Source organism: Portunus trituberculatus, chromosome 9 (assembly GCF_017591435.1).
Source record: "Portunus trituberculatus isolate SZX2019 chromosome 9, ASM1759143v1, whole genome shotgun sequence".
In the NCBI taxonomy this organism is placed as follows: domain Eukaryota; kingdom Metazoa; phylum Arthropoda; class Malacostraca; order Decapoda; family Portunidae; genus Portunus; species Portunus trituberculatus.
Genome location: NC_059263.1, coordinates 2,262,501 through 2,272,500, shown reverse-complemented (window position 1 = coordinate 2,272,500; position 10,000 = coordinate 2,262,501). Strand labels below are relative to the sequence as shown.

Below are 10,000 nucleotides of genomic sequence, written 5' to 3'. Positions count from 1 at the left end.
GTGTGTGTGTGTGTCCAGCTCGATCTCATTGATTAACCATAATACTGACGGCCAATCACACACGCACACACACAAACACACACACGCACACTCTCTATCTCACACACGCACACACACACACACACACACACACACACACACACACACACACACACACACCGTCAACGCCCCCTCCCCACCTGCCATATTCTCTCTCTCTCTCTCTCTCTCTCTCTCTCTCTCTCTCTCTCTCTCTCTTCCTCGAATATCCTTTTTTTCTTTGGCATCTTCTTCTTCTTCTTCTTCTTCTTCTTCTTCTTCTTCTTCTTCATCTCATCTCCTTCCTTTCTTCATCCTCGGTTTTTTTTATCTCTCTACTGCAGTGCTTCTCTCTCTCTCTCTCTCTCTCTCTCTCTCTCTCTCTCTCTCTCTCTCTCTCTCTCTCTCTCTCTCACCTGTAATTAGGGTCACCTCGTTGAGTGCACGCCTGAGAAAACAGAACAACGTATTCAGTTTTTTTGTGGCCAAGGTCGAAAGGGGCGTGTGGAGAGCCATGGAGTCATCATCACCATCATCATCATCATCACCATCATCATCATCATCACCATCATCACCATCATCATCATCATCATCATCATCATCATCATCATCATCATCATCGTCATTGTTTTCGTTTTCATTATAATTATTGTTTTGGTAGTAGTGGTGGTGGTAGAGGTGGTAGTGGTGGTGGTTGTGGTGGTAGTTGTAGTGTGGTGGTTGTAGTAATAGTAGTAGTAGTATTAATAGTAGTAGTAGTAGTAGTAGCAGTGTAGTGGTGATGGTGGTTGTTGTAGTAGTAGTAGTAGCTGTTGTTACTGTAGCGCGGTGGTAGTAATAGTAGTAGTAGTAGTAGTAGTAACAGTAGTAGTAGTAGTAGTAGCAGCAGCAGCAGCAGTAGTAGTAGTAGTAGTAGTAGTAGTAGTAGTAGCAGCAGCAGCAGTAGTAGTAGTAGTAGTAGCAGTAGTAGTAGTAGTAGTAGTAGTGGTAGTAGTGGTGGTGGCGGCAATGGTGGTCGTGGTGATGGTGATGGTGGTGGTGGTCGTAACATGAATGCTTGATGAAGCGAAACTGGACCCCTACATTAGTTATTCACGGAGGACCTGAATTACCCTCTCCTCCTCCTCCTCCTCCTCCTCCTCCTCCTCCTCCTCCTCCTCCTCCTCCTCCTCCTCCTCCTCCTCCTCCTCCCGCACGTCACGAAATAAGAGGAAAACATGCACAGTTCTTGAAACCACTGTATTGCAAGATTGAAGGCCACGAGTTGTAGTAGTAGTAGTAGTAGTAGTAGTAGTAGTAGTAGTAGTAGTAGTATTGGTGGTGGTGGTGGTGGTGGAAGACAAGACATTATAAACACGATCTCAATATCTTGTAGAAAAAAGTATATGAATTTAGAACAAAGATATGTATTTTTTTCTGCAATTTTTCTATCTCTTTAGTTCTCCTCCTCCTCCTCTTCCTCCTCCTCCTCCTCCTCCTTTGCGCCAACATAAAACATCTTTTTTAGTTAGTGTACTAGACAGCAGCATTTCTTTTTCAGCCTTTCCTATCACATCTTTGACTTTCTCTCTCCCTGTTCCCCCTTGTTTTCCTTCCTTGAACCCTGGTGCCCTTCAGTCTTAAACTCAGAACCTGTAGTGGTAGAATAGGCACACAGACAGCCCTGTTAGGTCCACCAGGGCTGTTGCTATCTGTTCTTTTCCTTTGTATTCCTTTCTATTCCTCCTCCTACTCCTCTTCCTCTTCTTCGTCCTCCTCTCCTTCCCCCCAAGTGGCCAAGTGATATACAGGACAGGAATGGCCGGCAGCAGTGTTGGTGGCCGTCAAATCCTTTCGTCAGTATGGAAATGTGGCGAGCGTGTGTAGGACGTGGCGTGTCCTTCGTGGCCTTCTCCTTCCTTCCTTCCTTCCTTCCTTCCTTCCTTCCTTCCTTCCTTCCTTTCTTCTTTCTTCTCGTTCTTTCAGTTTTCTCCTCAGTTCTCCTTTTCTCCTCAGTGTCTCCTTATTCTTCGTCTCTCCTCTCTTCTCTCCCTCTCTCTCTCTCTCTCTCTCTCTCTCTCTCTCTCTCTCTCTCTCTCTCTCTCTCTCTCTCTCTCTCTCTCTCTCTCTCTCTCTCTCTCTCTATCCTCACGCCATCTCTTCTTCCTTCTCTTTCTCATTTATTCCTTTTTTCCTTCCTTCTTTCCTTCCTTCCTTCCTTCCAGCGTGTTTCTCTTATACACTATCTTCATTTCCTGCCTCCTTTCCTTCCTCTCTCTCTCTCTCTCTCTCTCTCTCTCTCTCTCTCTCTCTCTCTCTCTCTCTCTCTCTCTTCGCGGTTAATTTGTTCACATATTATTCCCTCCATCCCTTCTCTCCCTTCCTCATTTATTCCCTTTTCTCTATTCCCTGGCCATTCATTCCCTTCCTTCTTCCCCTTCTTTCTTCTCCCCCTCTGTTCCTCCTTTCTTCCCTATCTCTCCTTCACTTCTTTCTTTTCTTCCTCTTTTTTTTCCACTTTGCCTTCCTCTATACCTTAATTTTCTTCTTTTCTTTCTTTTTTTTCTCTCTTTTTGCTGAAGTCAACTAACATTTAAAATCATTATACGATATTTGTATTTGTATTCAGAAACGCTTTGCTCTCTCTCACCACGACTGTTTTCCAAGGCCACAGAGATGAGTAGCGGGGTTTTCAAGAATGTTTCTCCAGTTAATAATGTAGATAGCCTGTCACTCTGCGTCTAGAACCGTAAAAACACCTTAAAATCGCTTTGCTCTCTCACCTTGACTATTTTCCATGGCTACAGAGATGATTAACGATGTTTTCAAGAGTTTTCTCCAACTAGTCATCTAGAAATCTTGTCACTCTGCGTCTAGAACCGTAAAACACACCTTAAAAACGCTCTGCTCTCTGTTTGACATTTTTTTTAAGGCCACAGAGATGATCAGCGGGGCTTTCAAGAATGTTTCTCCAGTTAATAGTATAAAAATCACGTCACTCTGCCTCCAGAACCATAAAAATATTTTAAAAACCCGTGTCAATTGAAATAAACCCTTTTGAGATAGTGGAGGTGAAGCGCAGAAGTGCTTCAGAATACGAGCCTCAAATGTGCTTAGTTTCCTCGACTAAAAACAACAATCAGGCGTCTTTGTTTGGCTCATTCCTCTTATTGTATCAGTAATGCCCGATAGGCGAGGATAATGTATGTTAGTACAGTGTGAATGGTGGTGGTGGTGGTGGTGGAGGAGGGGAAACGTAAGCTGCAGTATTATATAGCCGCTTTAGTTAGTGGTAAGCAATATGACACTTGATGGTTCGGTAAAGTGACGCGGGTTTGTTGAAGTATTGGTTGGTGTCGAGTGAACGCAATTATTCTTTTTAGCTGTGCTTTAAACACGTGCGCGGGTAGGTTAGAGAGAGAGAGAGAGAGAGAGAGAGAGATTCTGAACACAGTCAAAACACACCAATATACCCCAAATCTCTCTCTCTCTCTCTCTCTCTCTCTCTCTCTCTCTCTCTCTCTCTCTCTCTCAGGAATAAATACGAAGAATAAACCTGAAAAATGAGATAAAAAGCTTGGGTAGAGAGAGAGAGAGAGAGAGGAATAAATACGAAGAATAAACCTGCAAATGAGATAAAAAGCTTGGGTAGAGAGAGAGAGAGAGAGAGAGAGAGAGAGAGAGAGAGAGAGAGAGAGAGAGAGAGAGAGACACGGTTTTAGCTTGCACACCTTGAAGAAAAAAAGATTAAAAAGTTTTTAGGAATCAGTCATCAAAGGGCACAGCTTCAGAAACCTGTCAGGCGTACACACACCTGACACACTTAGCACACCTGACACACACTTACACACTTACACACCTGACGTCCTTACCTGTCATTGATTGGTTCACCTGAGTGTTGGGAATGCGGTTCAAGAGGCGGACACTTACCCCCTATCCTCCTCCTCCTCCTCCTCCTCCTCCTCCTCCTCCTCCTCCTCCTCCAACTCCTCAAGAGCCTCATTAACAGGTGGAAGGTGGAAAGGTGGGCAATGGAAGAAGTGGAAGGGGTAGGGGGGTGATCGACCCAAATACACACACACACACATACATACATACAGGAGGAGAGAGAGAGAGAGAGAGAGAGAGAGAGAGAGAGAGAGAAGGAGGAATAAATGAAGGAAGAAAGCAAGGAAAAGGATAGACAAATGAGGGAATTAGAAGGGAGAGAAAAAGAGAGGGAAGGATTGTGTAAGGATTAGTTACATAAAGAAAAGAAAGGAGGAATAGAAAATGGAAGAGGTGGAGGAATGAATAATGAAGAAAGAGGTGGAGGAATGAAAGAGGTGGAGGACTAAATAATGAAGAAAGGGGAGGAACAGAGTGGTTTACATATAGATTTGTGGGAGTGTGGAGAAGGTGGGGTTATGCGTGCGTGTGTGCGTGTGTGTGTGTTCAACTAGAATATCAATCAATCAAGAGAAAAAGAGAAAAGAAAAGAGAAGAAGAGAAAAACAAAAGCACACCATCGCTCGCTATCGACCACCATTGGAATTCACTAATGATTTCTGTCTTAACAAACGAACCTACAACAACGACAACAACAATGACAACAAAACAAAACAAAACAACAACAACAACAACGACAACAACGACCAATAAACTCGCATCTTGTGTCGTAGTGAGAGAATGAAACATTTTTAAGTACATTTTATGGTTATGGAGGCAGAGTGACAAGATTTCTCCATTATTAACTGGAGAAACACTCTTGATAACCCCGCTAGTCATCTCTGTGGCCCTGGAAAATCGTCGTGATGAGAGAGTAAAGTCCTTCTGAATATGGATGCACCAAACCCATGTAGGACTGGACAGTATCTGGAACCCTTCACCAAATACCACTTACCCAGGCTTGAAATATCGACTGCCACATTATAACCTCATCTTCATTGCCTTCATTACCTTTAGTAGGCAATTAGGGCGGTAGTAGACCAATATATAATGAAAGGAAGGAAGGAAGGGAAGAAGGGTGAGTTTTGCACAGGGAGAGGAGAGCGGAGGAGGGAGGGAGGGTAGCAAGAGTAACAGCCACTCAGACAGACAGTATAATATGTTACCCTTACTCAGAAACAGCTTGCTCTCTCACCAAGACAATTTTTCAAGGCTACACAGACGACTAGGCGGGTTTTTTGGGCAGTTTCTCCTACAGTATACTAGAAATCTTGTTAACCTATCATCAGAACTATAAAATACACTTAGAAAGACGAGTATTTTCAGCTAGAGCCTTCTGAAAGTGGTTGTGGTGAGAGATCAGAGGCCAGTATTCAGAAACGCTTTGCTTTCTCACCACGACTATTATCCAAGGCCACGGAAATGATTAGCGGGGTTTTCAAGAGCGTTTCTCCAGTTAATAATAAAGAAATCTCGTCAATCTGCCTCTAGAAACATAAAAACACCTTGAAAAACTCGTGTAAATTTAGATAAAGCCTTTTGAAACAGTGGAGGTGAAGCGCAGAAGTGTTTGAGAATACTAGCCACAGCAACACCTTGGGTCTCTATGTAACTATGCGGTACTTCTTGGCGTGAATATGCTTGATAGGGGCTGATGGAATGTTGGCTAGCAAAGTTACGGTGTTATTGCCCAGTGTGGTTGTTTATGTACTACGCGAGTGTTTGGAGGGAACGGAATGTGAGAGGGAAGGATAAAGGTGTGTGTGTGTGTGTGTGTGTGTGTGTGTGTGTGTGTGTGTGTGTGTGTGTGTGTGTGTGTTGCCTAGTAACCATACACTTGACAAATAGTATGCATATTTCTTTTAACATGTATCATCACAACGTATATTTTCTATTTCTGCCTATTCCTCCTCTTCCTCCTCCTCCTCCTCCTCTTCCTCCTCCTCCTCCTCCTCCACCTCCTCCTCCTCCTCTTCACTCCCTCACAACGCAAATAAACAATATCTTCCCTACAGTCAATACCATTCTCTCTCTCTCTCTCTCTCTCTCTCTCTCTCTCTCTCTCTCTCTCTCTCTCTCTCTCTCTCTCAATACTACTTCGAATATCACGCTACTAATCTGTGTGTGTGTGTGTGTGTGTGTGTGTGTGTGTGTGTGTGTGTGTGTGTGTGTATTGCAGACTTCTCTCATCATTTTGAGGATAATAACACATAATTTGAATGTTCCTGGTGGAATAAGAGGGAATTATTATTGTCTAGTTGCTGATAACACAAAGAAAACAACACAACTTTTTATTATTGTGGGCCTTTTTTTGATTGAGGGCCTTTTTCTAATTGTGGGCCTTTTTTCTAATTGTGGGCCTTTTTTTATTGTGGGCCTTTTTTCTAATTGTGGGCCTTTTTTTATTGTGGGCCTTTTTTTGTGGGCCTTTTTTTTATTGTGGGCCTTTTTTTATTGTGGACCTTTTTTTCTAATTGTGGGCCTTTTTCTGATTGTGGGCCTTTTTTCTAATTGTGGACCTTTTTTCTAATTGTGGGCCTTTTTCTGATTGTGGGCCTTTTTTCTAATTGTGGGCCTTTTTTTAATTGTGAGCTTTTTTTAATTGTGGGCCTTTTTTCTAATTGTGGGCCTTTTTTCAAATTGTGAGCCTTTTATCTAATTGTGGGCCTTTTTTCTAATTGTGGGCTTTTTTCTAATTGTGGGCCCTTTTCTAATTGTGGGCCTTTTTTCAAATTGTGGGCCTTTTTCTAATTGTGGGCCTTTTTCTAATTGTGGGCCTTTTTTCTAATTGTGGGCCTTTTTTATTGTGAGCCTTTTTTTCTAATTGTGGGCCTTTTTTCTAATTGTGGGCCTTTTTTTAATTGTGGGCCTTTTTTTAATTGTGAGTTTTTTTTAATTGTGGGCCTTTTTTTAATTGTGGGCCTTTTTTCTAATTGTGGGCCTTTTTTTCTAATTGTGGGCCATTTTTTAATTGTGAGCCTTTTTTCTGATTGTGGGTCCTTTTTTTCTAATTGTGGGCCTTTTTTCTAATTGTGGGCCTTTTTTCTAATTGTGAACCATTTTTTAATTGTGGGCCTTTTTTCTAATTGTGGGCCTTTTTTTCTAATTGTGGGCTTTTTCCTAATTGTGGTCCTTTTTTTAATTGTGGGCCTTTTTCTTAATTGTGGGCCTTTTTTCTAATTGTGGGCCTTTTTTCTAATTGTGGACCATTTTTTAATTGTGGGCCTTTTTTTCTAATTGTGGACCTTTTTCTTAATTGTGGATCTTTTTTGATTGTGGGACTTTTTTGATCGTGGGCCTTTTTTTCTAATTGTGGGCCTTTTTTCTAATTGTGGGCTTTTTCCTAATTGTGGGCCTTTTTCTTAATTGTGGGCCTTTTTTCTAATTGTGGGCCTTTTTCTTAATTGTGGGACTTTTTTCTAATTGTGGGCCTTTTTTGATTGTGGACCTTTTTTTCTAATTGTGGGCCTTTTTTGATTGTGGGACTTTTTTTGATTGTGGGCCTTTTTTTCTAATTGTGGGCCTTTTTCTGATTGTGGGCCTTTTTTTCTAATTGTGGATCTTTTTTCTAATTGTGGGCCTTTTTTCTAATTGTGGGCCTTTTTTCTAATTGTGGGCCTTTTTTCTAATTGTGGGCCTTTTTCTAATTGTGGGCCTTTTTTCTAATTGTGGGCCTTTTTTTGTAGTCTAATTGTGGGCCTTTTTTCAATTGTGGGCCTTTTTTTGATTGTGGGCCTTTTATAACTGTGAGCCTTTTTAATGTAGCCTTTTTTTATTCTGGGCCTTTTTTTACTTGTGGGTCGCCTTTTTTTCAATTGAGTTTGTTTTATTCTGGGCTTTTTTTTTTGTTGGCCTTTTTTTAATTATTGGCCTTTTATTATTATTATTTTATTTTATTTTATTTATTTATTTTTTTTGTTGCCCTTGGCCAGCTTCTCTTTTTTTTTTTTTTATTGCACAAAAACAACGAGAACAAAAGTGTCACGTGTTTCGGAGCCAAAATTAAGCTTTTTATCTCCCCTTTCAAATATATTCATTGTTTTTCATTGCATATTTCCTTCATTAAAGCCTTGCACTGATGAATTATAGGGAAAACTGCATGAAAGAGAGAGAGAGAGAGAGAGAGAGAGAGAGAGAGAGAGAGAGAGAGAGGAGGGTTTGATGGAGAAAGCAAATACGAAAGCAGTGAAGGGAAGAGAGGAGAAAGGAAAGGGAAGGAAAGGAAAGAACAGATAGAAAGGCAGGAATTAATTAATCGTTAGTGCATATTTTAATAAGTCATTAGGAGGAGGAGGAGGAGGAGGAGGAGGAGGAGGAGGAGGAGGAGGAAGAAGAAGAAAAGGAGGACTGGTTGGCAAGATAGTGGTTGTTTTGGTGAGGAAAAGTGCGTGTCAGAGAGAGAGAGAGAGAGAGAGAGAGAGAGAGAGAGAGAGAGAGAGAGAGAGAGAGTGTGTGTGTGTACAGGTAGATACAACACTTCTCTAGCCAGGTAAGGTCGTGTGCCCCACAAACTCCTCACACACACACACACACACACACACACACACACACACACACACACACACATTTTCCATATCCTGATCATTACAATCGGAAGAATAACAACCATAAATATATTTCTTATCGGAAATTCAGTATCACTCCACATGTTAATCTCGTCATTACTGGGACACATTTTTACCATGAGTTTTGGGTGTGATTGGACGATTTTATTGACATTAGGAAGGGTCTATGGAGGTCAGAAGATTAATGGCCACGGTCTTCAATATTTTAATCCTCCCCCACATAAGATTCAGAAGCTGTATGAAATCACCAAATAGTAACCAGAAATTAATATAGAAACCCGTTCTGGTACCGAAAGGATTAAACTGTTATGATCATTGAGTAGCAGGAGCAGTAGTAACAGCAGTAGTAGTAGTAGTAGTAGTAGTAGTAGTGGTGATGGTGGTAGGATAAATTTTTACAATAACACCAACAGCTCACTTCTGGATGAAATGAATGTGTTCTGGTAGATTTCAGCCTGTTTCGAATGACTATGTACTCAACGTTATAAACAATTTGCGCCGGGGTATGTATGGGTTCAGATTGCTCAGAATGAAAACCTCTATAACATGAGAAGAGTAACAAAACCCAGTTGCTGTTCGTGTTAAAGTAAAATGATACCAGTAGAAGTAGTAGTAGTAGTAGTAGTAGTAGTAGTAGTAGTAGTAGTAGTAGGAGGAGGAGGAGGAGGAGGAGGAATAATAGTGATAATAACAACGTCAATAATAATAATAATAGCTTTTGGTGACTGTGTGTGCAGATAATAGTGGTAATTGTAACCTTGCATGAATATTTCTGCTTCATATAGAAGTAGTGGAAAATCATATTGTGTGTGTGTGTGTGTGTGTGTGTGTGTGTGTGTGTGTGTGTGTCATTGACTAAAACTTTCGCTTTATCTCTTCCACACCCCAATTCTCTCTCTCTCTCTCTCTCTCTCTCTCTCTCTCTCTCTCTCTCTCTCTCTCTCTCTCTCTCTTCTATTGTTCGTGTGTCCTTTTTTTTCAGAGTGAGAGGGAGTGATTGTTCTCTCTCTCTCTCTCTCTCTCTCTCTCTCTCTCTCTCTCTCTCTCTCTCTCTCTCTCTCTCTACATTTTTCCCTCCCTCTCCCTCTTCCTCTCTGTTGTCCATCTCTCTTTTCTCGTTCCATTTCCCTTTTATTTTCTTTATCTTTCTTGTATTTTTTCCGGGGATACTACGTCATATTTTTCTTGCCTCACTTTTTTTTCCTTTTTCTTTTCTTGTTCAAGTTTATTTTCTTTCTTTTTTTCCTCTTTGTCTGTCTGTCTCTCTGCACGTGCCCTCTGCCTGTCTCTCTGCTTGTCTGTCTGTGCGTCTATCTATCCGTTGCTGTTGTTGTTGTTGTTGTTAGTGCTATTTACATTTGTTACTATGCAATTTGTGTTTCTACATTTGCATTTACCATTTGTTATTTTACAGACAAAATGCTGCACATGGTGATGCGCAACACACGGCGACGCATCCAGGAAGAGAAGAAGAAGGACTGGCACAGCGAGGAAGAGGAAGAAGACGAAGA

At 41.3% G+C, this 10,000-nt stretch overlaps 1 protein-coding gene across 2 annotated transcripts in view; it reads left to right on the top strand.

The window, feature by feature from the left end:
• The window catches only part of LOC123501191, a 56,124-nt gene that overhangs the window by 4,957 nt on the left and 41,167 nt on the right, over positions 1-10,000 (top strand). For both annotated transcript variants that reach the window (XM_045249854.1, XM_045249852.1), the window contains exon 2: positions 9,904-10,000. This exon is cut by the window's right edge and continues 1,143 nt beyond it. The gene's annotated coding sequence lies outside the window, so the exon portion shown is untranslated. The remainder of the gene's footprint in view (positions 1-9,903) is intronic.